Source organism: Furipterus horrens, unplaced genomic scaffold (assembly GCF_987537825.1).
Source record: "Furipterus horrens unplaced genomic scaffold, mFurHor1.1.pri manual_scaffold_5, whole genome shotgun sequence".
Classification (NCBI taxonomy): Eukaryota; Metazoa; Chordata; class Mammalia; order Chiroptera; family Furipteridae; genus Furipterus; species Furipterus horrens.
The window spans coordinates 84,053,135-84,060,499 of record NW_028327175.1 but is presented as its reverse complement, the minus strand read 5'-3'; the positions used below and the strand labels follow the sequence as shown (position 1 = coordinate 84,060,499).

The window sequence follows — 7,365 nt, the reverse complement described above, 5'->3', positions numbered from 1 at the left end:
GCTGTTGTTCAAAAAATTTTGACATGCTAAGTTATTTTATCCTTATACATACTATAATCAGCTTGTCAATCTCTACCCAAAGAAAGCATGCTGTGGTTCTAATTAAATTTAATTGAATCACAAATAGTTCAGGGGGGCAATATTGACTTTTTAACATTGTCTTCCAATCCATAAACATGGTTTATCTTTCCATTTATATGTCTCATTTGACTTACCTAGTTGTAATCAATGTTTTATAGTTTTTAGATTAGAAATATTTCACATATTTTATTAGAATAATTTTTATTTTAATATTTTTAATGCTGGTAAAAATTATAACATTTAAATTTAAATTTCCAAATGTTCATTCCCAGTATATAGAACTAATATTTTTTCAATACATGGCTTATATTGCATCTTTAAAATATCACAAATAAACCTGAGAAATCATCTGGCATCTTGCTGTTTCTATAGCTGGACAACTTAGGTTTTATTCATAGCCTGAACTGTTCCTTTTTCAGAAACATAAATACCATCCAAAATTTTTGATATTCTTATTTTCAACTATTGTGGCTTGCTTATCAAAGCAACTGACTTTGATACAAGTTCAATGTCATTTTTTTCAAGAATCAACTTATCTTTCTGGGCTTGAGCTACTGAAACAAGCAATACTTGACTTCATCCAAGCCCTGCAGATGTATTTTTCCCCCAAGAAATTTCTGATTTCAACAAGAGAACTATCCTCCTGAATAATGACATTGTTGGGGAAGTGAGCATATACAGACCTCATCTTGTGACCAAAGCCCAGGGTAACAGCCTTGATCATGTTTTGTACGTGACTGCAGATAGCGCAAACAGTGGCCATTGCCTTTCTATTGTCCCACCATTGGTCAACCTGAGTCTCTTTTTTTTTTCTCAAGGAGACTGCATTCTACACTGATGTAATTGAAGTCCTTCTGCCAGGTGCCTGGGACTCTTCACAATAACTGTGTGTCCCTTTGGAGTGATGTTGACATTTTCTGGGATGTTGACTGTCTGATTGCTGAGAATGGTCTTCATCCTCAAAGTAGATGAGGCATAGGTAGAATTGAGTTTTTTATATTAACTTCGTCTGATGTGACCTTGATAAACGCATTTATTAGTTATAATAGCTCTTTTTTTTTTTTTGTACCTTCTTTGGTATTTTCTAAGGGTTAATCATCTCCTATCCAAAATAAAGATGCTTTTCTTTTTTTCCAATATGTGTGCCTTTTATTATGGTTTTTTTTTTTTTTTTCCTGCTTTAGTGCACTAAGGCCTGTATTATAATGTTAAATAGGAGCGGTTAGACTTTTACCATGAAGTATGACGTTGAAAGTAGAGTTTTTTGTCAATTCCCTTTGTTGGTTTGAAGAAGTTCTAATTAATTCCTACTACACTGGAAGTTTTGTTTTATTTTTATAAGTATAATTGGAGGCTGAATTTTTTCAACTACTTTCTGTATCTACTGAGATAATTATATGCTCTTTAGTCTAATGATATGATACATTTCATTTTTTAAGTTAAAACTGTTATATTCCTGTGATAAACTTGACCATGATGCATTATCATTTGAATATACTGCTGTATTTTATTTGATAATATTTGTTAAGGTTTGAAAAAATATATATCTATGCAGTATATTAGCATGTAGTTTTTTTTCATCTTTGCCTAGTTTTGGTATTATAGTAATACTGGATTGATAAAATGAGTTAATAAATAATCCATCTTCTTATATTTTGAGATGAGTTTATATAGAATTAGTATTAATTTTTCCTTCAATGTTTGGTAGAATTTTTCAATGAAACCAACTGGCTCTGCAATTATCTTCATTGGAATTTCTTAACGATAATTTATTTCATTGAATAGATATAGGACTATGGCAGGCAGGGTTCTAAAATAACCCTCCAAATTTCCTTTTACTGGTCTAAACACTCTAACATAGTCACTTTAAGTGTGGGTGAAATCTGTGCATAAGATGAGATATCTTATGAGTGATTATGTTAGACTGTAAAATAAAAGAAAGTTTATGCTGAGTGGACCTAACCTAATTTGATGAACTCTTTAAAACCAGAGTTGTCTTCAGCTAGTCACAGAATAGGGAAGTGGAGAGGTACAATGTTACTAGTCTGGAAGAAACCAAACATCCATATTATAAACCATGGAGACATACGACAACATCTAGGAGCTGAGAGCAGTCCAGGCCCAAATGAAGACCTCAGTCCTACAAACACAGGGAAATGGTGGGCGCTGCTTTAGTTAGAGTAGTCAGAGATTCTCTTGTAAGGGCATAATATTTGAAATAACACCTAACTTAGAAAATAGAGGCACCTAAGGAAAAGAATAGGAGGAAGTCTTTCCGAACAAAAGAAATGAGTTTGACAATTTTCTGAACATTGTGGCCAGATGGTAGTGAATAAGAAGAAGCATGAAAATCGTTGACATTAGAAAGGTATGGAGAAGGCCATAAAATACTAGTCAGGGTAAAAAGTTTGTTTGCATTTTATTCAGGTTGCAATGGAAAGGCACTGGAGGATTTTCAGAAGGGAAATGTCATAATCCAGTTAATGCATTAAGAAAGTTCACTGGAGCTGTTATACATCTGATGATCTTAGTAGGGAAGCACAGACTAAAGAAGAAAGGTCAACTAGGAGGGTATTTAAATACTATATTTGACAAGTGAGGGAGGCTTGCAACTAGGGTATTTTTGCTGGAGGTAGTAAGTATTCAGATTCATGATATATTTTTAAAATTAGAACCAATAAGACTTATTTACAAACTAGATTTAGGATCTAAGGAAAGAAGATAAATCAAGGATGATGCCTAGAATGTTGGTCTGGAAACTGGGTATGCAATGGTGCTATTCTAAGGTTTAGAAAACTTGGAGGAAAGCAAATGAGATGAGAGGTAGATCAAATGTTCAAAGCTAACCATTTTGGGTTTGAGTTGTCTAGAAGATATCAAAACATATGCCAATAAGACAGCTGGAAATAAAATTCTAAAGTTCAGAGGAGAGGCAAAGTTTGGCAATATAAATTATCTATGATCAACTTATAGATAATATTTAGAGCCATGAATATGAAAGTGATCATTTAAGAAGACCATTAGATAGTCAAAAAAGAAGTACAAGGACAGATTCAAGGCAAGCTTTCATATTTAATGATCTAGTGGAGAAGACTGAATTAGAAAAGAGGACTGGAGAGTTGACTATTGAAATAGGAAGAAAACTAAGTGAGTGTGTTGTTGTAGGAACCTAGAAAAGCAAGTGTTTTCATACAGAGAGAGATTACTTCTGCCAAATGATGCAGACAGGTCAAGTAAGATGATGGCCTATCTTGGTTAGGGGGTCCCTCAAGCAAATACAATGCAGGGAAACTTTCTTTCCTTAGTTACCAGATTATCTACTAATGCCATTAAAGTTTGTAGGTCTTCGATAATAAAGTTAATAGATAAAAATCTATAATACCAAAGCTGTTTGAAATTAGGAATTGTTTGCTACATTTGAAATGTAAACATTAAATTGACTTTTAGCTATTGTACATGTTGAGAAAAGTTTAGTGGGTTAAATATTTACATCAAAGTGCTGTCTGCTTTGGTGAAGACATCAAAGGAAGTCTATAACACCTCCTTGTCTTGATGTACTCATTAAGAGTCAGAAACCAGCTAGTCTCATGAGAGGGAGGTCTTATGTGAAAGACCCTCTTAGATTTAAGATAGGAAATATTCATCTCTGCTGCTATTATTGTATCTGCTGCCTATAAATTTTTAGAATAACCACCCATTCTCTCTCTGGTTAGCATGATCCAAATCTTGCTTGGAAATGAAGTGAATTGTATTCTTTAGGCTCTTTGTTTGTTCCAAAATCATTTTCTTTCATTCCTACGAAGACTCAAATGGATAAACAGCAATAATAAAGCTTGTTCAAACCTTACAATCTACAAATCTGAGATACTAGGTAAAGACCCAGTTATTTAGAGAAATAAATCAGCTACTCTTTCTAATTATGGAACTATAAAATGATCTCTGAACAGACTAATACAGTGAATAAAAAGCAAAGTTAAAAAATATGGCTAGTGAAAAAGAGATGGAGAATTGTTCAAATGGAAATATAGGAACAAAGAAAACCATGAAAGCATAGGAAGGGATAAGAGAGTGAAATGTTTGAAATTGAGATTATGGAGACAGGAGTTATTGGTGATGACTATGGGAGTGGTTGTCTGAAAAAAAACAAAGAAAAAAAATAGAGTTAAGAAGGTTATACAAATAACCAGAGGCCTGGTCCTGACTAGATCATCTGTGTGGATGTTGACGCTATCAACAGTGATGACAAGAGCAGTCATGGGGTGAAGGAGGAGGTGGGATAAGACAGATAACTAGGCAGCATGCGAAGGAGGGATGGGAGAAAATTGGTCTGTGGGGTCTGAAGTCACATATCTGTGCAGGGTAGGTGGGCCTAAACTTAGAGAGTAAGTAAAGCAGCAGTGGAGTAAAAAGAAGTCAATCATGACATATCTCAGATAGAATCATCAGGAAGTTGGGACTAAATGTAAGGAATAAGAAACCAGAAGTGTTGGATGACATGAAAATATCTACTTAGGGAAATCAGACTGATGGTGATGACATTAGGTAAGACAAATAACTAAGAACACAGACTGGAAATACTTGGTTTCTGTCTTTCTACCAACTGTCCTCCATTCCTCTCCCTTCCCCACTTCTAGCCCATGCCAGTGAGCATACACATGTGTGTGCCTACACACAGAGACTCTAGGAAATGAATCCCCAGCACAGTCAGTTATCCTGCATTTTAAATAAGTTTTTTGAAGCATTTCCTATGAAAAGTACATATGATCTCTTGTTGTAAGACTCTAAACCACTCAATAAAGGAAGGAGGGGGAGGGGGAAATGAGGGAAGGAGGCAGAAGGGAGCTTCTGACAACATAATTACAAAGAAGGCAAGGGAGAAAAAGTAACAGAGATTCATTTCAAAAACACAGTATTTGCAGCAGATGGTATAATGTTGACAGATGGCAGAGAAAATGCAGAGCTTAAGTCCCATTCCTCTCTATTAAAGAATTCTTAAAAATTGAAAGAAAAAAAAAAAAAAAAAGACAATGAAGTGATTGAAGCCTGAAGGCTGGGATGTGTGATTCAGTGAACTAATGCATGGGAAGTGTTGGGTGTGCATTAGTGGCCAAAAAGGAAATCCGTTGTAATGTAGCAGAGGAGGTTATCAGGCCAAATCATAAATGTATATATCATACATTATAAAAGGGATTTTGAATACATTTTTGGAAATGTGTAGTGTCTTATAGTAAAAAACAAAATTAAAATAAAAACCACTAATAATAACAGCATGGATAAATCAACCAAATGCCTCAATGATACTGAAGATTAAGTCCTGATAATGAGGAGATGACATGACTTTGACATTCTCATCACCACAAGAAAGGAGGATAAATAGGCAGGGGTTTATGCACAGGGGTGACTGAGGTCAGATAAGTGAAGGTATGATTTGTTAATAAGAAGTTGCTTTGAACTTGAGGGCTTCTTGGGTAGGTACTTCTCTGTAGTTTCTCTGCAGACGGGCTTACCACTAACATAAACTTGGAGTTTTTAAATTCATGATGCCTTATGACCCTACTGTTAGTGCTTACTTTCCTGGAAACTATAATATGGACTTGCACTGATACTACCACTGTGGCAACTTGCTTTTTTTGTTTACCCAGCATGTCGCAATTACAATAAATCAGACCCATCCAGAATGGTAAGATTGATCTCCCAGGGACACAGTGCTGTCAAGTTTAAAACTTTGTATGAACATGAGCTCTTGTTGTATTCATTAAATTAGTACATAGTTCAGTTCTTTAACCCAGGTTAATTACACCCCCAAGATACTGCAAGAACTTAGAGACATTGTCATAGAATTGTTTTAGATAATATTTGAAAAACCAAGTATACAATTGCTATCAGAGGTTGAACACTGGCAAAACCCATTCTGAAACTACTTTTGCTTGAGCCACCAATGATCGCCTGTGGACACGTGGATGAAGAGTGTCCCTTGGTGTAAGTCAGATAGGTATTTTATGCTGACTATTCAAAATTGCTTGGAAAGAATTTCTTAACTGTCTGTGATATGTATGCACTAATCACTGCAGATCCCTGAGCAAGCCTGCTTTTTATAAGATGGAAAAAAGTATCCATAGATCAAGGGTTTTATAACAAAGGGGAATGATATATCTGTTTAACACAATACCTGGTATATGGTAGGTTCCCATGTGTTGTTGTTATTATTATTATTACTATTATTATTAATTTTAAACCATTTTCTCCAACTCTGATGTTTTCAAAAGCTTCAATTTTATATTACCATGTCAATTTCTCAAGCTCAAGACATAAATTATCAACTTTACCATAAACCAGCTCACTTCTGTTTGACTAATTTCTATAACCAATAATTTTTTTTTTCATTTTTGTCACCCAGCTAAGAGCACCCCAAATTTTCCCTGATTCTCCATGTGGTTTTTGCACCCAAAAGCCTCTGGGATTTACAGGGTTTTAGATATTGCTCTCTTTGTTCCATAATTACTGCCATGACTTTATTTTTCTAATTCTTGAATTTCTATCAAATCTCATTAACTTAGTCATCCATTAATTCTTCAAACATTTATTATTATAAACATTTGGTGAGGAATAAAAAAAGTCAAGAATAACTAAAAAGTAAATTATTGACTTTTTTTATTCCTCACCAAATTATTGTATTTATACAAATGTCTCTTGAATCTAATCTTGTCTGTCCATCTCTACTTTTATTACCTCAATTCAAGCCTTTGGCATCTTCCATTTTAAAATCTATGTCAGCCTCTTACTTGGTCCCTCTGCCACTGGTGCTTGTCTGCTCTAGTCCATATTCCACATCAGTGGCAGCACTCTCTTCAAAGAGTCTTACAGTATCACTTCCTAAATTAAACTACTTAAGGCCAGAGCTGTGCCATTTAAGTATTGTATCCCCAGCACCTAGACCAACGCTTAGCACATACCAGGTTTTCAATAGATAATAGAAAAATTAATGGTTAGGTGTGTTCGCCACTGTCCTCTCACCACTCTCCTGACAGGACAAACACCTTCATAAGTCAGTGTTTTAGTATACATGCTATTCCTCTGCAGGGGCAACAAAGATGGGTAAGTGGTGCAAAATTCAGGCTTTAGTTCCATCCAGTGCCCAAAATACTGCAACTATAAATAATCATAGCCATTGTTATTATTTCATTATTGATTGAATTCTTTCTCTCAGTGTGTTGGCTTGGTGAATTCGTATTTTCCCTAATTCCTCCAATCTTCCTTTTTACACTGTTATAGCATTTTCAAAAA

General features: G+C 34.8%; 1 pseudogene; it reads right to left on the bottom strand.

The window, feature by feature from the left end:
* Window positions 1-462: 462 nt before the first annotated feature.
* On the bottom strand, window positions 463-1,038 carry LOC150008877 (large ribosomal subunit protein uL6 pseudogene; annotated as a pseudogene).
* Window positions 1,039-7,365: the final 6,327 nt, after the last annotated feature.